Genomic DNA, 24,150 nt, shown 5'->3' with positions numbered 1-24,150 from the left:
TGAAAATCCATACCGCTAGTCGCATACCGCATTTTACATTTTAATATTAAGTCCAAATGCAAATGTTCAAGGCCTGATGTTAATTAACATTTTCTATGCTAAACAGCTGCGTATCTTTCGCGCCGTGGACACATACGTGGACCGTATGAGCCAAAAACAATAGAAATAATGTGTTTATATTGTCTTTGGTATGGGGCAGATGTATGTTATGTTTCCATTGAACCTGGAATCTTAATAACTTATATTTAGATGTGAACAAATGATGTAATGTTAATAAGATTTCAATATTCAAATAAAACGCTGTGAAAAACTGCGTGTTGGATTTAGAATTATGTTATTTGTTCTGAATTTGATGTAAAATGATATTAATAAAAAATGAATGTAAAAACTACGTACATGTGTTTTTACACTTGGCATCGAACAAAATTCCATACAGCTGTTTGTGTTCCATTAAAATTCAGTAATTAACAAGCACTTTTTCCATCCGCTCGCTTCTTGATGAACATAATACCAACTTATTTATTATTCCATAGCATATGCTAATGAACCATTCACACTTGCAACGTATTACAGCTAACCAGCACAATCTCGTCCAGTATCCACGACCACTACCAAAGTCTCACCCACTGAATTCATGTGGACTTTAGTCATATGCAACCCGATTGCGTCTGTCAGCTGCTTTGCATATGCCTTGCATTATCCTGCCAGGGGAAATGGTAGACGTGATCGGATTAGCTATTTTATTAGAAGCTCTAAAATATATTCTATATAAAAATGTATATATGAACATGTTCTTGTGCCCTCGTGTTCGAGTGAAAATTGAAATACGTTTTATTTATGTAATATTCAATAAAGCAACCTAAACCGTAGAGCACACGTAGTACATGTGTGTATGTTATATGTTTTTTTTTTTCGTTCTATTTCTATTCTATTTTTTAAAGAGAAATGATAAAAAGTTATAAGCGCACATGTGGGGCGCTGCTAGGACACCTTTGGCTTTGACTTTGACAGAGTCAGGCCATAGATGCAAGTGGTTGGAGTTCTAGCTGGAGTCCAAGGGGTGAGCAAAGGGTGAATGTAGAGTACAGGAAAGGCGCTTATGTGTGCGTTGCATAAATGAATGAATAAGTGAATCACTGAGAAGCTGACTAACTAACTGACTAGCTGACTGACTGACTGGCTGACGAAACGAATGCATTGCGGGTCTTTTGACGATTCAATCACTTGAATAATGCCAGCCACAAATTCAGCTAACTGCAAATGTTCAATACAATTTGATTATGATGGAATAGAGGAGGCGTCTTAGTATGGGGCATTTGCAGGTATGTGTGTGTGTGTGTGGGTGTGTGGTGTATGTGCATATGGTCTGTGCACTTGATTGAGTGCCTTGCCATGGCATTTGAGTGGCTTTAAGTGCCAAGTAGCGTCAACGAACAGCTCTCTGAATGCGAAAATTGCATAAATGCATAGCACTTTTCAGCGATTGCGATTTCCATTTCGAGCCACCCTGTGCAACTCATGTGTTAGCTGTAAGTTGTTGTTGTTGCTGTCTGTTTTCAATATTCAAAACAGTTGCCCATATGCAAACGCTTGGCTACAGCCCTCCAGGGCAAGAGGACCAGAGCCAGGACCGAAAACAAATGCACGCAAATGACCCAAGCTCTGGACAGAGTTTGTGGCCCTTGGGGGCAGCTCGCCAGATGAAGGACAACTAGTTAACAGCTAGAGGGGGAGGGGCAGTTAAAGGGGTAGGCAGTGGAGCGTGTGTGTGGAGCGCAATCAGACAACAATTGTTAATAATAAATGCATAATTTGCAATTGGATTTTGAATGTTTTTGCAAGTATCTGAACGGAACGGGTTGATTAACGAGCCAAGAGAGTGAGAGGAGAGGGAGAGGTAGAAAACTTGAGCTTGAGAGGTGGGAAATGAATGTAATTGATGTGAAAATATAGTATGTGGCATGTGGCATGGCCAGAAGCTGCACGGAACAAGTAGCAAGAGAAACGACTTAAAATTCATGGATTGTACAGAGAAGGGTTAGGGCTCAGGCGGGAGGCAGCTTGATAAATGAGCTAAGGGAGGAGCTTGGTTAGTGGAAGCTCAACCATAAATATATGAATATGCATATTGGAACTTTGTGTTCAGAGATTCTTATGATTCGTTAAAGGATTAAAGATCAGGCAGAATATGAATAGATTAATGAGCTAAGAAAAAAACGCCTAAGGAAAATGAATATACGCGGCAAAAGTGCAAAGAACTTCTTGAAAAAGAAAAGACGAGAAACTAAGAATATCATCGACAAGCCAAGGATTTAAAGTTGTAAATTTTGTAGGTGCTGATTTTTTTTTTTTAATAGAATATTTTGACAGACAAGAACTCATTTTTCGATTCCTATACTTCCTATAGAGCTATATAAGATGGTTTTTCGATTTTGATAAGACCTGTCACATATATAAGCAACATTGAATTGAAATAGTAATTGCCTAGTTTAGTCAAGGTTTAATGGTACACAAAATATTTTACCCTTTTTTACTTTCGACCATTTGTCCCTATGACAGCTTTATGACATAGTGGTCCTATCCGGCCGCTCCCAACCATGTACTGTCTGCAACAGAAGGACGGATAGATCGCATAGAAACATACAGACGGGCAGACCGAGTTGGAATTTATATGTAGTTTATAGGATCGGACATGTTTTCTTTTATGAGTTACATATTTCCTGACATAATCATAATACCCTTTACAAGGATATCAAAATAAAGAAGAGAACTCTTGCTTTAAAGGCACTAGTAGCTTGTTGAATATGTTAAATGGCCTTAGTCGATGGGCAGAATATTATTTAAAGATATGCAGAACTCTATAAATTATAAAATAATTCAATTTCAAACGACTTGGAATGAGGCAGGTGTGTCCTTGCCACAGCTCGAACCGGTTTTGCAGTGCAACTACCGAAGCGTTAACTAATTATGTGGCTTATGTATTCAATATATACATTTTTATTGCTTTCGATTAAAAAGACATCAAATTTGAGTAGAAAATAACGCGCAAGCCCAAAACTTTATGGGAAAAAGGAAAGAAATGGAAGGGTAGGGACTGGCTGGGGCTGGGCAGGGTCAGGCCCATAAAACTTACATATGTAAAATGCTCAAATTAACTTAATTAGATGGCAGCGCATGCAAAAGGCGTTGGTGCGCTACTTTTGTTTTTGTTTTTTTTTTTTTTTTTTAAGGTAAAACAGCTGCCTGGGACAAAAATTAGAGTTGGCCCAAAAGTGAAGGTATTCAGAAATGCGGCTCGCACCTGCCGGAACCTGGCCCAGAAAACAACGACAACGACGAAAATATCGGTTAAAAGAAAAACCAAAGCAGCAAACTGGCCAACTGGCCGCGCTGACACGCCCACTCCAAAAGTCGAGCGCAATTATTGTGTTAGTTGTTGTGTTGCTCATTAAAATTGATGTCTTAATTTGAAAAGTTTTACATGCAGCAGCAGCCGCAGCAGCAGCAGCAGGACACGCATGCACACACAGCCGCACAGGGGCACAGCGTGAGGCACCCTGTAATTAGGCGCCGCGGCATGAGTAAACCCAACTGGCTTGAAACCCTACGAATTCCGAAATGAAATGAAATTGTTAACAAATGAATTTTACCTCAAAAATTGGCTCGCGGGCAAAATGCAAGAGGACGAGGCTGTGGCTGAAGCTGCTTCTGAGTCTACAGACTAAAACAGGAGCTGCGTTTGCTGCTGCTTCTGCTGTGAACCAGTTAAATGCAAAGACAAATAACGTGAAATGGACAACAACATTTTGCCTTTTGATTACGCGATTGGGCTGCTGCAATTAGAGCCCAAACCCGAGCCCGGCTCCGCACTGGGCTAAGCTGAGAGCTGAGTTGGTGGGGCGTGCGCGTTCTGATGAAGTTGTCAGTGGATTGGGCTACCGTTCGTTCGGACGCGTCTTGCCACAGGCACTCCACAATTGGTTTAAGCCAGCCACAAGAAGCATTTTGACCAACGCCTGCAGCTGGTTAAAATGATTGTGTGTTGGTTTGTTGAGCAGCACCTTGAAAATTATAAAATCAAATCGATTTAGATTTCAAGCTGTCATAAAATGCTATTAGGCGAATTCCTGATTTAAATGGTGAAACGCTTTAAATTTCTTGATTGCAACTACAAATTTAACAATGTCTATGTAGCTTGAAGAATAAATAAAGACTGTAAAGTAAGTTTATTAAGTAAGTTTCAAACCAGTTTTAGTGTGTTGGAAACTTAGATTTGAAAAAATACATAAAAAGCTTTTGAAGAATGCAAAATAGTTTCTCTCAAGAAATCGGATTTAAATAAGTCATAAGTCCAACTATGTTCTCGATTTGAATTTGACTCTTTTTAAATGCATTACAAGCCTAAAATATATATATATACCTAAACAGAATTCAGCGCACTGTCTCAAAGTTTATTTTGCGTCATTTTTTATATTTTAATCATATATATATATATGCAATATTTACTTTAAAAATATCTGATCGATTTGATTCATATTTAAATGAAATTTGATATTTGTTACAAAATTTAAATTTTAAAATAAATGACGCAAGGCTAGTAAAGGCAACAAAAAACTGAAAGACAGCCAGGATCCAGTTTCCCGTAACGCGTACCCCGTACTCTGTGCCCACATATATCTCACATCCTGGCTTTGATTCGCTTCAGCATTCGCCATGACAGTGGCTGACAATGCAGAAAAGGCATTGTCCTTGTTCTTTGGCTTATCCAGGTAGTCCAAAAACTGCTCAACGTATGCATTTTGTCAGTTGGCTCGGACATCCCTGTGAGATGCTTCCCCTTTATACTGAGCTTTAGTTACGCTGCTTTGATTTTAGATTATTGCCGGGCATTTGACTATCTGTTAGAGGAGGCAACTCTTGTGATATAACAACGTAATCTCCGCCGGACATGGACAGCTGTTGGAGTTGACAGCATGCAGCTGCCCTGCCGCTGTTGTTGTTGTTGTGCTCATGGTACTCTAAGGACTCCCAGAGGACACGCTACTAATCACGAGTCGTTGTCGCTGTTGTGGCTGTTGTCACTTCCTAATGAGAGTGCAACATAGCACCAAATAAAAGAAAAACTGAAACTCATAGACTCAGGCAACAGATTCATGTGTATTCTGTTGTCCTGGCGTCACCAAGTGCCAGACACTTGATTTCCCAGGCCGTATAATTTTATGCGCGCGTTTCGCAGGCGTCAAAGTGTCAACTGTCAAATGCGTCGCGATGCTTCAACACTCAACAAACAGCCCCGTCCCCGAGCAAGGTCGTCAGAACGGCCCAGACATGTCTGCTGCCTGGACAGACGGCGATTGTCTGTCTGTCAGCTAGAAATCGGACTCCAGCGACAACGACTCGTGTTTATATTTAAAGTGTCAGCACAACTGGCAATTGGATAGGATACATCCTGTCAGGCAGTCGCACTCAACTGCTACACTCAGAGGAAAAACGTATTCAAAGAATTTGCTACTCCAACGTCTACTAGAAATGGTATCAAGCCTACACAACATTTCTACGGAGGAAAAGCAAAAACCTCTTAATACCAAATTTACTATATATTATCTAAAAAATGTCTTACTTCCTTAAAGAATATTTAAATTATGTTTATTTAAGAAAGACATATTTTGTATGTGATCAAAGTTGTTTTAAAACTACGGATGGCTCAAATATAATTTAAAGTTATTTAGGAACTTTATATATTTGTTGGGATTAAAGCAGTAAATTCCACATCTAAATTTTGACAGTCTCCTTTTCCCTGAGTGTAGCACTGAGCTCCTGAACTTAGCTCATCATTGTCGTCATCAACGCGCTCAGCTCATTAGCATCGTTGTGTGGGCAGCTCTCGTGGCCCATCACACGCTGATTATCATGCACATTATCCATACACACACACACGACACTCGTAATTGTAACTAGTTTGGAGTAGTCCCAGTGCTACTCAAGAGTCCTCTGCCTATCCTACTTCCACTTCTGGACAATCATAAATCTTTTGCCGGTCAGTGATTTTAAAGAGCGCCAGCAAACAAGCGCATAAATATAAATCAAAGCATATGAAATGGATTTCCACAGTGGCGTCGTGTAAACGTTGCATTATGGGTGTAGCATTACACAACACTAACGAGTCAGAAGAAAACACACAAGTCTGAAGTATTAAATTTCCCAAAAGGTTAACACTAAAAGGGCAAAACAAAACTGGAAAATAAATATGTTGCCTTAAAGGAAATCTATAGAAAAATTATAGATTTTTCAAATTTACTTCAGAGAAATTAAAAAAAATTAAATTGGTAAAAGAATACGCTTAGAACTTTATAGTCATGCTATTATATATTTAAATTTATATCGATTACAATTTAGTTGACCAAAAAGTCAAGCTTTAAAATAATTCCTCTATTTTTATCTATCCATTATTCTCCTTGACTTGTCATAGATATACAGAAGCTAATTACCTCAAGCTAAATATATAAATATTTAAAATAAAGTTGAGTGTATAATACATACATATAATATTGTCTAATGGAAGCGAAATGTGGTTTCTTCTGTACATTGATATTTGCATCATATGCAGAGAAATTTTACTGTGCTTTTCTTAAAATCAAATTCAAAGAAATTAAAGAAAATGTTCATAAGGTTAAACTCGTAACTATTAGATATTGGTTAAGTAAATATCATTCACATCAAAAACCAAAATCAAATATGTAATTTATTCGATATAGTATTTATATACCATTTATGATATATCTCATTTGTGGTTGTTCCACAAATATTCAACTGATCTTTATTGCTTATCCCAGCCACATATTACCCCAACCAATCAACCCACAACCATTTCATTAAATCCAGCCATGCGAAACATTCAAAATATGTTTCACTGCTGAAGCGAGTAAATTTCAAAAAAAGAAAAGATACATAAGTATAAGCCCACTTCCACTGGCATTGATACTCGTAATACTTGCAACAACAATTTTTTTATTATATTCCTTGCAATATTGAAGAGCTCAATATCCCAACTGACCAGCGGCGATAACGGGAGCAAGGCTCGAACCCCTCGTGCTGGACTTCTTTGGCTCTGGCTAAAGAACTTACCCGGGCGGCCCTTTCTTGTAGTTTCATTTTTTATGTTTATAATGGGAGGATGTTGGGAGGGGTGCGTGGGGATATTTGTAACATTATTTATAACTCAGCGGCGCAGGGATAATGCCATATTAAATGTCAACTGCACTAGACACACGCTCATAAGACTTGTGGGACACACACAAATCCCAAACATGAAAAATCTATTGCTTCGTTTTCGTAACGTTGCCAAAGCAAGTTAAGTCCTTAAGATGTCCTGCAGCGACACAAAGGCAGAAAGTAAATCCATTGAGTTTACCTTTACTCCATAGCCCGACAGAAGGGTGTTGACTCTCTCGTGTCCCTTTTGTCTTTACGCGCCAGTGAAGACTTTTGGGCCGCTCGAGATTCACCCGAATCACCCAGTGGCCGAGTGATTCTGATTCCTTTTGCCACTCATTTTTAATTCAGCTCACATGCTCACATCTGTTGGTCGCTGGAGTATCCTTCCTGTCCAGTTTTGGCCGCCACATGCTCCATTGATTTATGCGTTGCCAATGCAGCATCGTGGTCCTGGTTGCCGCATTGTTCATCATATGCCTCGCTGGCTACTTTGTTTCCTTGTATTATATTGGCCACATTTGTGGCTCATTTTGTACATGCTCCGCATGTCTGATAATGACCACAGAATTTCATTATCCATTCGAAATTCGTATTGTAATTAATTTAATAGATATATACTACATACATATACAAATACATACATATTCATTGCTCATAAGTATTCTTCATGTCCTACCAAAGATGCTGCATGCTTTTATATATTTGGGTATATTTGTTTGATAATAGACTTGTTAGATAAATAATTCGCAAAGCATATAGTCCGTTGCAACTAAGTATATTTCAAAATGCTCATCAACTGCCAAGCTTTACATAGATTATTGTTTATTATTTAAATATATTCAAGTAGTCATGTTAAGGACTTTAAGAAGGTGATAGCTGCTAAGCCATTAGCTAATGCTCCAATGCTCTTGATTACTAATAAAGGTAGCTCTTCATATTATTATCAGGGTAAAATTTTAAAAATATTTTATCATATTCTTTATTCTATATCACAAGGAGAAGGATATATAAATATCTTTACAATAATATCGACTTGGGAGAAATACTACTGAGTCTAATTTGTTTAATTAAAACGAAAACAGTTAAATTATAAATTAAAATTAAAGTGCACATATAAAGAGTATTTTTTTGCACTAATAACTGTTAGATCCTTGATCTTTAATGTCAAGCAAAACTTCCAAATATTCTATTTATTTTAATTATAATTGGATTGTTATTGTAAAACTTCAAGCTCAAAGAAATTAATTATTATGGCAGACAAGATATCAGCATTATAAATATTGTTTTTAACAACAGAAATAATAACATCAGGGTAATACCTCTAAGTCGCCCAATAAACACAATTAGTTTTGGGACGGGCTTATGCCAATTAATAAATACAAATTGATTATATTTAAAGAAATTTTCTGAATAATCTGTCAGCAAAGCGATTCATGTATGTCTTCACATCTCCAGACTAATCCCTTTGACTGTTTAGGATCTCATTCATCCATCATATAGCTAACCCAAAAGTGTAGCTCATACTAGGAACGAGCTCAGCCGGCACTTGTCTGTATCCGTTCAGAATGACAAGTAAGCTCCGAATTCTCTGGGGTGAGAGAAATAAGGAGAGATGCCTGGTCAGGGTTGCCAGACGTCGTCGGCCTCTTGTCTAATTCTATCAATTTAATTAGTTTCTTGCGCTCCAATTGCTGCCCGGGTTAGAGCAGCAAGTGTTCCATAGAAATGCTGCTCAATGCACAGCAGTTGTGGTCGCATCACGTACAAAATGAGCAGCTCCAGCAGCTCCGGGAGGCGAGCAGCCGGTTGATTCTCCCGCCACAGCTGTGGGCGTGGCAGCTGTACACAGTCAGTCAGCCATTGGGACGTATCAATCATAATGGCAATTGACTACCAGATTTTTGACTTTTGAATCCTTTTTTAAAGCGAAAAACTGCACCTTTGACTTGTTGGCTTCTGCTCAGTCATGAGCATCAATCATTGCGGTAGAGGAGGCGACGATTTTCATTTGTGCGTCAACTCCTACTATCATCTCAGACTGCGCTTTGTGGTCTCTGTGGTTTCTCTTTTATCTCATATTATTTATTTTTTTTCTTACAACTTTTTCCAGGACCCGGCATCTCAATTTCAGCAGCTGATACTCAGATCCGGCACTCGGCACACCCCGGTTGGGCCTCTTTGTTGTGCATTGTAGGTGTGAAATGCTCAAAGAACTCATGCATATCCTGTTGACAGGCTGCGCTGACTGTATTAACCGCCTGCTGCTGCTGCTGTTGCTGTTGCTGTTGCCGGACTCAGGTCCTTTGTTGTCCAGCCGCCTCGTCCCGCTTATCTTGCTGCCTGCTAGCCTCTGTTCCTTGCCTGTTCCTTTCTCTATAACATGTGTTTCACAAATGTTCTTTGAAGCCAGTAACGTCATTGTTCGCTTGCTCATCAATATGGTCGCTTTCTCTTGACAATTTTTAATTTATGTTCGTCCTTTATTCAGGCGGTAGCGTCTAATAACTCAATTAAACGGCAACCTTCTTATCGATGACAGCCAGCACCGTAGTCCCTATAAAAATGGTCGCATTCTTTAATGCAATATCCTGTGTATATGGCAATTGCAAACCGCAACAGACAGGATATGGAGCGTCGCACGCCACGGAAGCAGAAATCATAATGGCAATGACAGGAATATCAATTTACGCACGGGGAAATTAATAGGGTGGAGTAAAAGCCATTCCATTGCCATTTAATTAGGTCGCTGTGGGGGCGGGCATATTCTTAGAAAGCACATAATTCGCGACTGGCCCTTGTTAAATCGCATTACAATAGAATTGTGTTCAGTTTGCCAGTTGATTATAGAGAAAATATGTGCAAATACAGTTGGACGGTATCATGTACCTACTTGTTAGGAACATTTAAATAGTTTAATATTCAATTTCTACTCTAGCCAGCTTTTTAAATATAAAACAGAATGTTTTGGCATCCTTACTTTGGCCTGTATATGCCATAAAGGTCCGATCCGGCAGATTCCTATTTTTTTCTGCCTGCAACAGAAAGGCGGAACAATACAAAATTTCAAGATAGCCGAGTTGAAAGACTAGTTCTCACATACAAACGCAAACATAGACATGGCTATATCAACTCGGCTGTTGATGCTCTTCTAGAATATATATACTTCATGGGGTAGTCGGCCTCTCTTTCATGCCTTTAACATTTTATGACATAATTATAACAACCACTAAAATGGTTAATGGAGATTTAAGAATTTCCCCAGCTTTTTAACGCCTAAGGGATTTTTATATTTTATGTGTGAAAATATCTAAAATTTGTAACCTAAACTAATGCCCCACATTTAATAGAAAGTTTTCTATTGCATAACTATATATTGCTTGTGGGTTTCATCAGCACTTGCTAAATTTTATTTTATTATTTTTAAAGAGAATTATTGATATAATTTCCCCAATGTACGCTTATTCTCAATGTAATAGTTCTGTGATTTATTGTATATTTTACAGCTTATTCCAATCCTCTTAAAGTTGCTCAAAATTAACCTTAAATATAATAATCTGTATTGATCGTTTGTAAAATAGAAAGTTAAGAATAATAGTAATTTATAAGGCTGTTTATTATTAAGTTTGGAGGATGAATGTTCACATCAAAATTAAGTTATTTAATTTACGGAGTGCCACATAATTTAAAATCGCCTCGAATATTTCTGCTTAAGCAACACGGTTCGTCTTCAATTATATTGCTGATATTCAATCCCAGCTAAGACTCAACACAGGACCAATTGCTTGCGCCGGAAGCAAAGCAAACGTCATGAAAATTTGCCATTTCATTGTTAACATAGACGTGAAATGCGAATGAATAGCGAGGGAAATGCAGAGATAGATGATGAAAGAGAAAGGGAGTGAAAGAGAGTGAGAAAAAGAGGGATAGAGCTGGTTCATAAATCTAATAAACACTCGAAGCAAACCAACTTGGAAAATTCAAAGAAATGTTAAGCGAAAATAATTGCAAAGCCAGCGCAAAGAAGAGGATTATGAAAATAATTACTTGTGGTCTGCGTGGCAGGTAGCTTGCCCATTTTAAAAGCAATATTTGTGGTCTAATTAGTAGCTTAACTAGCCCAGAGGCTCAGTGGGCTAAAAGAAAGATGTTTGACATGCATATGAAAAAGTCTACTTAGGTGTAGGTCTGAGCGCATAATTGTGAGAGCTGTGCTGCCTAAGCCGAAATGCCTAAGCCTGGCAGCAAGTACCAATCGGACACTTCATTTGCATCTACGAATGTCAAGTTCTAAAATCGGCTTAAAAGGGAGCCAAGACGTGGGCTTAGAGAGAATTAACGTGAGAATTATCGATATTATTGGCTACATAATTGAGCTATTTATAAAAGGCCGCACAAAATTATGTAACGTTCTAGCCCTCTAAATGAGCTGTGAACCGTAGGTGTTGGCCCAAATCACGACAGAGACAAAGCCAACGCCTCCGCCGCAGCCTCACGACTGCGACTGGACACCTGCACAATAGATTTAGATACAATGGGTTAAATCTTAATTAAAAGCTGATTTTCATCTCACACACACACAGACAACAGCTCACATAGCTCACAGTGTGATATCTTTGCCTCTCCGCCCCTACGCCTTTATCACCTGGTTGGAAGGCGAACAATAAAAGGCCGTTAAAACTTATATCGCTGCATGCAGCGATGTCTGCTGCTACCCGAAATTAGGTGCTGAGATCTCAAATTGACTCTGGCCGCACGCTGCTGATTAGCTGCTGATAAGTTTCGGGCGGCTGCCAAGCAGTCCACGGCAATCAATGAGAATGTTATGTAAATTGCTTTCCACAATTTCTCACAGCCAGCCCATTGTCATTTCCATTTCGATTTCCATTCTTGAAACTAATCCTATGTGCTGCAACGCCTCATCAATTGTGTAGCATCTGTGACACCAATGTTTGGACCTCAACTCTTATCTGCCAGTTACTCTAATCTGTAACCGGCTCTAATGTCTTCATCATCATGCATTTTCTCGTTGGTGTTAAACAAATTTCTTTTGTATACTGGTTGGAAGTAAAAAACCTCTTGCCTAGCTGCCCTATAAAGATATCGCAGTTTTATATACATTTTTTAGTCATTTTTTATATTATTATGTAGAAATTAAAACACTTCATTAGCTAAATAAATTTGTAAGTCCATTTCCAAATTGTTTCTCAAGCTTGGTCTTGATCTTGTATGCAGATCAAGAAAAAAAGAGAATTGAAGATTAAGGGATATTTATCTTACACAGATAAAATAAATACATAACAAACATATATATTCATACATTATTCTAACATCTTAAAGAGTTTTACATTTATTGATGACTCTAAAGACAGAGTATATCATAGTTTATCAACTATCTACACATTGTAAGTAGTTAAGTTAATTCAAGCCATGTTCTTCGTACATATGCAGATTTGGTCGTTTTGATACCTTGCATCTACTGAAAATTTCAAAAAAAAAAATGGGCTTATTGGACTTGTGCTCATGTATTTAACAGGCAGAAGTAGATATACACATACATTGTAAAGCAGGGTAAAAGTTAAGTCGGCTTAGTCGATGTCCGATGCTCTCCTATACCGTATGCAAAACGAGTATGTACATTTTTGATGATATCTTACCACATTATCAAAATATCGACACAAATCGAATTTGAGACTTTGTTTTTTCTTTTCGTCAGTTTTATCTTAATTTTGTATGTGTTGGAATTATATTTGGACATGACTATTTACCAGGTTTAAGGCGCTAGTAAATCTAGCAGGCAGTTATATTGCGTGAGGATATCCATACCAATAATTCCATCACATGGTATTTGAAATTTATCGTGTACTAGAATTTCGATATGGGCAAATCCAAAAGAATTTATTGTTCCTTTGCCAATTCCTTAAATTTGTGTAGTACAGTTTAAGTTTATAAGGGTTGTCTAGTTTTAGGTATAGTCTACACATTTATAAACGGATGGATCTATAAACACCGAATTTATTCGGTTTTCTTTTCTTACATAGTCTGTGGAAAGGGGAGGCAGAAGCATATCTGTTTTATAGGTTTTAAGCGAAAGAATTCTCTAAATGATGTATAGAAAAATATAAACCGGGTAAAAAAATATCTTAATGGGATTCGTTAAAAATGTTTTACACAACATCATAACCATTGCAAGGCATCTATGTACATAAATAAATTATCTGCCTTATGCATAAAAGCAAAATAACTCAGTCTAATAATCTTTACAGCATAAGAAGGTATACCTTAACCGTTGCCTTCAAATGTCAACTTCAATTTTGATATAACCATTTAAGCCAGCATCATTCAATCTATTGTATCGTGTGTACGTTTGTGTGTGAGTTATTCTTTCTGGTACCACTCTAAAGTCTAATCCGCTACTAAGTGTCATGTTGAACACATGTACATCAAATTCAATCAAATCAAATACCATACAAAATCCAGCGAACCCTCTGATACCGCCAGGACCCGCTCTCTGTGCCGTATAAGTACAGTTATGCCTGGATGATAGGCATGAAAATTTCCGAAGATGTATTTTATGTGCCCTGTCATTTGTCTGTCAATCAGCTGTCGCATATTTCTGGCAATAAGGGTTAATTTACGCTCATAATCCTTGCCCGGCGGCAGCTCATGCCACTGGCTGCTGCCGTCGACATTTGCTTGCACAATTCTGTCACATAACGTGTCCTTCGAGCTGAAACGACAACAGCTACAACAACAACAACATGAAAATTTCTCTTTGTTTTTCGCTTTTCCGAAAATATTGCCAGCGCCAGTGTATTTTTAATGCTGATTGACAGTCCGTCGAAAAAGTCGGGCAAGGCTCTCTCTCACATATTGATTGACAATTGGCCTTGTTGCGGTGCACTTTCTAACTGGACTTTTCATGATTTTCCAACGCTTTTCGCTTTCGCTGGCACTGAGAAAATTTGCATAATTTTTTGTGTGATTGCAGCTGGGAAAAACATTTTGGGCTAAGCTCATTTAATTGCGGCATAATTGCCCCCTTCTATTATCAGCCGTAGAGACACAACGACAGTTTTGTCATTTGGTGATGAGGGTTAGAGGGGGGCGTGGCAACACATCAATTAAAACACGAGCTATAACGGTGCACAATACACGCATCTGACGTGTACATAACGCTCCGGTTCAAGCAAAAATAATAGCTGCATGTCCCTCCTTCGCCGCATCCAAAAAGCTAATCATCCTGGCAAAAGGACTTGCTCTCACATAATTGCGCCACATAATTGTTGGTGCGACGGGCGGACAAAAGGTTGCCACCACACCACAATAATGGTCAGGGTTGCCAGGCGTGCTGGCTTATTCCCACATAATAGTTGGGTTTTTATTTGCACCGTTGCGCAATAGTTGTTGTTATTGCAACAATTTAAGGATTATATTCATAAGTCCGGCACCAACGTTTATCTGCAACTTCAGGCACTGACCGGAATAACTGATGCCACAGGGTGACCAGATATATCAAAATTTTGTTGGATCTGGGCGACTTTTCAAGGGCGCTAATAAAGTCAAATGGTTTGTAGAATTTAAATAAAAGAAATAGGAAGAACCTTAATACAAAGAAAATATATTGTATTTGCTTAATATTATGTCTATTTATTATATTGATTAAATATTTGATAGGGTATATAAATACAGAGCAAGCAAGATACATATAGGGTGTAGAAGAAAAAATAAAATTGTTCTGCTCCCAATTCGAGAAAGAATCAGAGAGATGTAGAGAGAATGTAGCAGAAGGAAAATAATTGGATTAACCATAGAGTGTACGAGAATTGAAAAAATGTTAAGAATAACCAGAAAAAAAAACTATAGATGAATTGTAACAAAATATAAATGATAAAGTGGGAGAGGGGATAGGGAATATAATTTATGCGGAAAGCTGACTTTATCAAAAAAAAAAACCTAGTTAAATATATGTCCACCTAAATATGATATATCATAAAAATTAATGTAATAAAATTCATTTAAATGATATATTTACAATAAATAAGTAGTAGAAAGGTACTCTAATAATATTAAAGAAATTCATGGAAAAGATTTTTTTTACTATATTTACATAAAAGAAAAAATTTTTAAAGGTTTCTGAACCGGAATACATTCAAGCAGTAACCACAAACTCCTCATAGAAAGTAGCGCAGCGCGTAGGAAAAAATGTAAACCGCAAAATTAATGAGCAGAAAGCAAATAAAACGATGCATGAAGTGCGCCGTTGGCTGCTCGAAGCAGCCATTGTGCAGGGCAATTGGCGATGTTGGTGGTGGGTCAACGGATCTGTCCCATGAAACAGGGGCTGGCGTTCGGTGGATGGGGGGTGGATGGATGGTTGTTGCACTTTCGTGACTAATGCAAACATACGCTTGTTTGCACAATGCCACGGAGGCTGCGTTGATGCTAATCGCCAGAGACAATTTAATCTCTAATCAAAATTCAAAATCGCAAATTTCCGAATTGCCAAATGAGAAATGGGAGATGGTAAATGGAAAATGCAGCAGCCCGGAGGTGGGGGTGGGTGCAATGGGGGAAATGCTGTCATGAAAATGCAATCAACGTTTGGCCAGAGACTTGCGCATTAATGAGCACATTAAGCCAGAGACGGAGACAATAGAAAATCGTAGCGAATTTCGAACTGGAACTAGTTGAACAACAATCAACAAGAGCTCTGTGTTTGTGTTGATTGTTGTTTGTGCCAACGTTTATTGGGAAATAGGCAAAATATTTTGTTGTTGACATAGCCAAAGGATTTTCACACGTTGGCCGCGGGTCGATAATATTTATTTATTGATTTATTATGTGAAATAGGGCAAATACTATACACCCCTTCAGTTGTGTGTGTGCCTGTGTGTATGTTAGTTCATTAAATGCAATGAACGGCGCTGCGTTAACAAGAAAATGTAACAATCTGAAGTGAAGTCTTGAGAAAACAGAAAAACAAAACGAATCGCAACGTAACCAAAACCAAAAACTAACGAGCTGCTTGGTCAGTCCAAAGGATCGGCGATTCGACTTTGAAGTGCGGCGCGCTTGAGGCATAAAAACAACAACAACAACAACAACAACAGCAGCCCAGGCAGTGATTTTTATGATCATTTGTTTGTTTGATTACAGCAAACGGATAAAAACCCAGCCAGGAACTGAGCACACATAAGACAGCCGCTCCCTGCCTCAAAACACAGCCTCAGCTTGGATGCTGCCTCATTTCGTTTATTTTAGTTTCCTTTTCTGAAGATTGTAATGGGAACTCATCGCTGGTATGGTGCATGCGCCGCATGACCTGCTGCCAGCAAATAAACAACCCCGAAGAATAAAACTCGAAATTCACAAATCTGTTGCACCTTTTCTCGAAAACACAAAAAAAAAAAAAAAAAAACAGAAAAAACCAAGCGACGCGCGACGCTCTGCAAACAAGAATCATACGTAGAATTTGAGAAATTCCAAGGGCCATACACTCGTTCAAACAACAGTCACATGTAAATAGTTGAATGGTCCGACAAAGTAGGGAATTGTCAGGTCATTGTGTAATCGTCACTAAGCCGACGTCCCGAGACTTAGGATTGTCCAAGAAATTAGCATTAAATGCCTGGCAACATGTCCGGGAAACGACAACGATGACATGTGAGCATATTGGACGGATGAACCCATAAGAGAAACTGACCTAGGCCAGGAGTTAGAATATAGAACAGCTAAAAAGTCAAAGGATGTAAACTCCACAAGACAACGATAAATCTAGCTTGGGTTCATTTTATTGTAAACTATGTAAACTAAATATGTTTAAGAGATTTTGTTAAGAAATTCATATTTATTGTAGTTACTCAAATGAGATGAATAGAGAAGTATTTTCAATTTTTAGATTTTTAGCTATCTGATTCGAAAAACTGTATTAAAAAATTATTTTGTTATTACTTCACTGGGGATCGAACTCTGGACCTTATGCACGGGATTCTTACGCTTAGCTCACCTCATCTCACAAGCGAACTGAAAAAGTCCGATATTAAATTTTTCCATCTTTATAATATAAGCTTAAGAATTTTAATTTATGTTCTGCAAGTGTCGATTCAACTGGCTATCCAATTTTTCTCTATGGCATAGGAATATATAATTTCAAGAATTTCCGTTCAGTATGGTTTTATATGAATTTAATTTAATTTTATTTTTATTTATATTTTTATTTATAGTTTTATTTATAATGTTAGCTATTATTCAGAAATCCTTGGTTACAATATAATATCTAATTATCTGTATTCGAATAGAAATTAGCCAATATTTTGAATGTATTAATATTCTTCTTTTATGTCTCATTCATGCTTACTGCTCTGCTTTCTAAAATGATTTAATATAAATATCAGTGCTAAATGAATTCAAATGTTTGAATTGAATTCTGAAATAAGAGTGTCGAATTATTTGATCGATTTTTATAAAAAGGTATATTAAAATTTCAAACGAATAAGTAAAGAAATTCTTCAAAATATTTACCATTAAAATTCCTATTCAAAGGAAAAAATTCAGCTTCCATTGTAGCACCCATTTCCGTTCAGTTTCTATTCTCAAACCCTAATATATTATTTTCCTCTATAGTCCCAATAAGCGACCAGCGAATGCCAACAGTTGATTTCTTTGACTCTATTAAATTCAAGTTATTGCGCTCACAATAAAAAAAACTCTCACCCGTGATGAACTCTTTTCACTGCATACTCTCCGACTGCCTTAAGGCGTAAAAGTGGAAATGGGCATAGAAATATCACAGGAAATATCAAAATAATATACCACGGGCACACGCGCCGAGGACAGGCAACGCCGTTGACGATGATAAAGATGATGAGACAGAAGGCGACGGCGATGTGCCACAAATAAAAACTCTGAGGAAGTTACCACTCAACGGCGTCAGAGGCAGAAATATGTTGTCACTGGATTATCCTTGCACATACAACAGCGAATATTCCAGGGCCTGTGTATTTTGTATGTATATTAGGTATACTCTTACCGAAGGTATTGTGATTTACTAATGGCATGCATCAGTCTGTTAGTTTTGAGCCCAATCCATGTTACTTTGTAGATATAAGTTTTGGAATACATAAAATTGCACATAAATGACTAAAAAAATTAAAATAATTGTTTAGATAAAAAGCTCTTGGGAAAAGGCATAATTTCCACAAAGAACTTACTGCAACATGCTATTTTCTACTTTTTGTCTTTTATATATTAATACACACCAAATCTAAATATATAGTTATATCTATAGTAAGCATAGATACAGTGGATCGTTTAAAACCAATTTTAATTTATTGGACAAATATCTAATAAAATAAAAATATTTGAATTTTCTCAAAAATAATATAGGGTTAGCTAAACTTTTTTTTTTAAATGTATACTAACTAAGTTTAACATTTTGTTTGCGTTGATGCGATTTCAAATTTTTAGCGTGGTATTATATCTTACTCGCAGATATACTTCTTATAACTTAACCCCATCAGTCCAGCGTTTAGTTGAGATTTGCCCAACTTAACAAATTTTCTCACCTTCTTTTATCATTATTATATATCAAATTGGTTCGGTCAAATGGTGAATGTTGTAGTCGATAAAATAGTATTATTATCTAATATTATATGTACGTACTGATCAATCTGAAAGATGTATTTATATATCGTTTTATAAATATGTAAGGGTATTTCAGCCTCGACTTCTCCTCTTTTCTTCTATTCCTGCATGCATATATATACTTTTCTTTAATATATTTGAATTACCGCAGTTTTATTCGCCGTTGCGGCTGCCCTTTGCCTCCTGTTGCCACGAACGTGCTGTGTGCGCGTGCATCGGGAATCGCACTTTAATTTACACTTGAAAGACTTTTCACGATTTCCCACACGGCGCTGAAAACGTGTCCGCAACAAATGAGCAGCGACGGTCCATAAAAAGCGGCGCTCCAAAGGCAAAAGGAAAACCCCGTAAAACCGGGTACACGAACACAAAAATGTCAGGCGTTATAATTCGATTGTCCACTCAAATGAAATCGAATGCACAAAATCACAAATCAAAGCAGCTATCAAAAAAAAATTGAAGTTCTAGGATGGAAAGGACACGAGCATGGGAGGGGTTTGGGAAATGCATTTCCCAAGCAATAATAAACAATAATTGTTGTTGTTGTCGGGGCGATAAGCATATCTCACACAGAAATAACCACCACAGTACCCCCCTTCTGTATTCCTCTCTCACTCTGTCGCCACATCTCTCACGCTTTCCCAGCCCGGGTACATTAATGGCAGCCAGGACAGGCGCTCAAGTGTTAAGTGTCAGATGCAGGATAAGTGCGTGCAGCGACAGGATATTTGTTTGTTTGTTTGCTCCTTGCTGCTGCGAGATGTGTGTGCGAATATACAGATGGGTGTGTGTGCGTGGGTGTGGGTGTGTGTGTGTGGGTGTGTTTCTGTGCGATTGCAAACACATCAGCGACAGGCACATTTTTAATGTGCACTCCAAGGCGATCCGGGCGTAAAAATCACGATTGGAACTTACAAATGACACGACATGTGACTTGATCTGAAATGCAGTACGCGGGTGTGAGGGGCGGGGTGGCATGTGCTGAGATGCCTGCGATAGGCAGAAACCCTCAATCGTTTGACCAAAGTCAATTTTAATTTTTGGTCTGCACTCTAAATCTTATCTTGCCATCTGTCCGGAGGAAGAGGGTTTTGCCAAAAACTGGAGGGCAAAAAAATATGTTCTTGGGCGATAAAAACTAAATGCAGCATGGCCAGCTTGTTGCTAAAAAAAGTATCATAATTCTTAAAAGGAACTGGATAAGAAAAATAATAAAAATCATATTTCCTTTTTGAAAGCCCCTATTAATAAAATAATTGTATAATTTGTGCGCGTGATCCACAGTCAGGATAAATCGAACATACTAAAATCAGACACCAGAAACTGAAATTTATTGGCGAATTATGTTGCTGATGAATGTAAATATGTCTATTCGATTATGTTAAACAGAGACAAGCTGAACTTCTAATAAAATATAACTAGTTTCATAGATAAACTTAAGTCTTCCAAATTAAGGGAAACGAAAAGGCCAAAAGTACTGCGAAACTTCAAAAAGGAGCCCTTTTTCTGTATGACATTGTTTTCGACCAGAAGGAGACACCTTTGATCACATCAAATATATATTCTCTATATCACCATTAGTTTTAAGTTTTAAACCTATAGTCTTGAAACTTTCCATGGATCCGTTTTTCTGTTGCAGACAATAAAAATATCACTTTATCATATACCTGATTAAAAAGTAGGTTCTTGTATGAAAAACATTTTTGTTTACCAATAAGACTCCCACGATCCATCCAAGTAGGTTCTTATGTGGAAAAAAGATCTGTTTTCCAATATATTTTTTACTAGCTTCACAATTTTCACATATCTACAAAAGGGTAATCTTCGGCATACCGAATATATCTTTAGTTTCTCGTTTGATTATATTGTTTAGTATAAAATGTAATGTTATGTAACAAACGCTGCACAAATGACGCAAAGGGCAACAGCGACCTTACAATCAGTTTCATAAATAATTAAATTTAGAAAAATTTTACTTTCAGCAGCTAAGCCTTTTAATAGTATAAAAGTCAAACAAACAGAACATTCCATATCAAATTTAAATTTACCTAATGACCTTCAAGAGCTCTGAGCCACTTAAATATAAATGAAAGTAATCGTAGTGCAACATCATTTACCAACTTATATTTCTACTACATATACATGTATATACCACTGCGAATAATCCCTGACCATGTTCACATGCAAAATGTGTTAAATTAGATTTAAAGCTTTGCAGTCGTTCGAAATTGTGGTTAACCCGAAAAACCTACATATTACAGGCAATTAGTTGCCACAGAACTTTGTGTGGCAACTGCGTGCGGCTAATCCGAGAGCTTTGGGCAAATATTTATGGCGCTGTGTAGCACTCGACTAATTCTCACTCGTGACTCGGCATTAGTCAACACTTAGTGCGCACATTTTCCAACACTTGAACTGATTTATGACACTTTATCAACAGAGCCACTAATGCAATTTAGTTTTTTGCATTATTTTTTTATCAAAAAAAAAAACAAACTGCACTAGATTTTGCAACGCATCTCGGCACAAATTTCTATATATATTATGCATATATATATAAATGTATTTATATGTATGCGAGTAGATAGCATAAATGGGATGCGCACACCCTGTGGCTAGTTGATTCATGTCACTGGCTTTGACTTTTTGGCTGGGACTCCCCGTTGCGCCGGGTGTCAAGTGGCGAAGAATCTGCATATGCTGTGCAGCGTTTAGCTTTTAATGTTATTCTAAATATGCTTTTATTTATTTACGCAGCTCTTCACGTTGTTTGCACAATTTTCCGCCTCAAATCATTTGCCCCCCTAGCTGCAACTAACAGGAAGCATGCGGCATGCATCGTTCAGCAACAACTGTTGCATCCTTTTAGTCAAGGCAGCCCAGCAATTAGGGCAGCTCTAAGCTAAATGACAATGACACACACACACAGATACACACACACACATGCTTACACATATACATAGCTACATGGCAACTACATGAGCTTAGCCTCTTTTCCCTTGGCTCCTTTTTTGTCGTCCCCCTAGCACAGTTTTGGCACTCACACACTGTAAACTCGCTTGTGGCATTTTGGCTCATAAAATGCAAATTATGTCAGCAATAAATGTTGATAAATTGTTTCTGTAATTTACAGTTGTTGTTGCATTAGCAGAGTTAGCTGCATTTATTTGTATTATGTGCATACATTTTGTGGCAATGCTCGGCGGCTATTCGTCTTAATTAGCTCAAATAAACAGAGCTATTTTAAAGCGCCGCCAAATAATGAATGCCAAAAAAGTTAAAAAGCGTAAATATCTAAACATATTTTTCAACGTTAGAAGTTGAATTCGTTAAGCAATTTATCAGTTCACATGACACAAATTACACACCGAATATTCTCAAACTGAATAATGAGTTGATTACAGGAACTTATTGCAATTGTCGCTCGGATATGAGTACTTCCAAAAATGATCATTTTCATATTTTAAAACACACAAACATGTAAATGGATAAGGTTCTACACAAAATGTTTTAGAATATAATAATAGAGTTTAATGGTGTGATCAGAATACTTCGATAACCTATTTTACTTAAATTATCGATAACAATTATCGTTAATGAATTATAGAATATCTTAATTAACTCACAACAGACAACATTAGAAGTCCAAAACTACTAGATTCCTAACCCAACAAATGCCGCAAATCGGTTTTAATAAAGTTCTCAGACATGTTGCTCAATTAACCAAACCTCTTCATGTTTAGTCTAAATTGAGATAGCTTTTCAGTTTAGTTACGGCTACGCTCCATTCGAAGAACATCAACAAACAAATTGTATAATAAGAAAATTAAGCATAAAATTGTATCTGCGTACCATTGGAGAGTCCAACTACGAGATGCTCGTTATTATCTTAACGTTTTACTCATTGTCAGTTCGTTTATATTTTTTTTAAGCCTTGCTTTTCAGGTGTTTGAAAAAATATTAAGAAACGAAATTAGTGCAGGCAAGTTTACATTTAATGATGCTCAAATTGCATTTCTTACCGATGGGTGCTGAGAATCTTAAACGCTTGCCGGGCACCGACTAACGGAGCTCTTCAACGCCATTAAAATGAAAAAAGTCGTAAACAACAAATTGGTAGGGCGTATCTTTAACAGAAAAACAGTAACAGTACGTTTGTTCTAGTTGAGCATGTTTAGTTGACAAATACCCTGTTTCAAATTCAAGACTAGTTTAAGCTGTTCAACAAAAAAAAAAATGACATTTAGGTCTTATTGCAAGCATAAAAGCAAGCATGCAACAAAGATTCCATCCATAAGCCGAATGGCGCAGATGTGGCATTTCCGTATGCCGACTTCTTACAGAACAGGGAATTACATTTTTTATAACTAGGTATTTCAAGTAAGTAACTATCCGTGTAGTGGGCAGCTAGCGGGCAAGAGATGAACAGTCGAGCGTGTGGTAATTAGAATTAAGAAGCATTAAAAAGAAACTCAACAAAATTCACACAATGCGCTCAAAGCCAAAGTCGTAAATAATGCCATAAAAACGTAAAAATGTAAAGCCAGTGACGGGTTTCCTGCTTCTCTGACTATTTTTTGTTATTTTTTTGGGCGAACTGTGGAAACTTAATTAGTTTCAAGAGCAAGCTGCAAGGCGATAAAGCCCTTTGGCTAGATAACAATTAGTTTTGAGCGCCAAAACTGCAGCTAATTTATGAATGCCCCTTGTTGACAATGCCGTTTTGGACAGCTCGTAAAAAGCAATTCGAGAGGTCCATAAAAATAATAACTAGAGTACAAAGAATCAAGCAGAGTTACGACCTGGGAAACAGCTGCGTGGGCGACCTATCAAACAAATAAAAATATAAAAAAAAAACCTGACTGGGCCGCTCGGAATTACAAGCTCGATTGATTCGCAATGCCAGTGCATTATTTTACAATTCAAATAGGAACACAAAAGATCCTATATTTCACTCTATATATATGTATATAATAAACATTTTTACTTACCTTGTTTTTGTCATCCATAATCCCGCCTGGAATGGATGGGGTCGCTCTTGCACTCTGCTCGTCGGGGATAATACCCTGCGCGAGCTGTTGACATGCAATTTGTTGTCCTCATCCTGATCCTCACAACCCGCACTCAACCCCAAAGGCCAACACCATTGACATTTGCTTTGGCAGTGACAATGGCGGATTTGGTTACGAATGCGGCATGCGGAATGCGGATTTAGCTGCAGGCCCTCGGTACCTGGCAGTGCAACAACAGCGACTCGGCTTATACAATTGTAATGGGCCATCACAGTTTTGC

The 24,150-nt window shown here is 37.6% G+C and overlaps 2 long non-coding RNA genes across 3 annotated transcripts in view; one reads left to right on the top strand and one right to left on the bottom strand.

The window, feature by feature from the left end:
- Positions 1-10,155, top strand: part of LOC26530666 (uncharacterized) — a 16,367-nt gene extending 6,212 nt beyond the window's left edge. Inside the window, exon 4 of one of the 2 annotated variants that reach the window (XR_011416198.1) lies at positions 9,326-10,155. This is a non-coding gene — a long non-coding RNA (uncharacterized lncRNA). Of the gene's footprint in view, positions 1-573; positions 707-9,325 lie in introns of those variants that run through there. The other variant, XR_004303306.2, reaches the window with a different exon arrangement.
- Positions 1-24,150, bottom strand: part of LOC116650333 (uncharacterized) — a 25,695-nt gene extending 1,545 nt beyond the window's left edge. The window contains exons 1-2 of the long non-coding RNA XR_004303307.2: positions 23,850-24,150; positions 14-701 (exon numbers count right to left, since the gene is read on the bottom strand). This is a non-coding gene — a long non-coding RNA (uncharacterized lncRNA). The remainder of the gene's footprint in view (positions 1-13; positions 702-23,849) is intronic.

The sequence above is a fragment of the Drosophila virilis genome, chromosome 2 (assembly GCF_030788295.1).
Source record: "Drosophila virilis strain 15010-1051.87 chromosome 2, Dvir_AGI_RSII-ME, whole genome shotgun sequence".
Lineage (NCBI taxonomy): Eukaryota > Metazoa > Arthropoda > Insecta > Diptera > Drosophilidae > Drosophila > Drosophila virilis.
Note: the sequence above shows the minus strand (reverse complement) of the source record. Positions and strands in the feature narration are given on the sequence as shown.